Raw genomic sequence first — 303 nt, 5'->3', positions numbered from 1 at the left:
GCTTACTTGGAGTGTAAGGTATGGAGTTGAGCTCAAGGAGAAGTGTGCTCAACTAGTGTAGATATGGATATGGATGACAGCTCTACACTTATATCACTAGCATGGTTGGTGAGATTTTGACTAATAGTTTATAGGCTATGCTATAGCCACTTTGGTTCACTAGAGTTGTATCATAGTTATAGTGCCACCTTATGTAGTTGGATTCACACTATGGACCAACCTTGTATGTTTTAGTAGGAAAGTACTTTCCCTTATAGTATGCATGCTTACCTTTCCCTTATAGTATGCATGCTTGCCTTTCTA

Source organism: Cibotium barometz, chromosome 61 (genome assembly GCF_041138505.1).
Source record: "Cibotium barometz isolate CiBa-2024 chromosome 61, ASM4113850v1, whole genome shotgun sequence".
In the NCBI taxonomy this organism is placed as follows: Eukaryota; Viridiplantae; Streptophyta; class Polypodiopsida; order Cyatheales; family Cibotiaceae; genus Cibotium; species Cibotium barometz.
The sequence above is the reverse complement of the archived record's forward strand: the minus strand, read 5'-3'. Positions refer to the sequence as shown.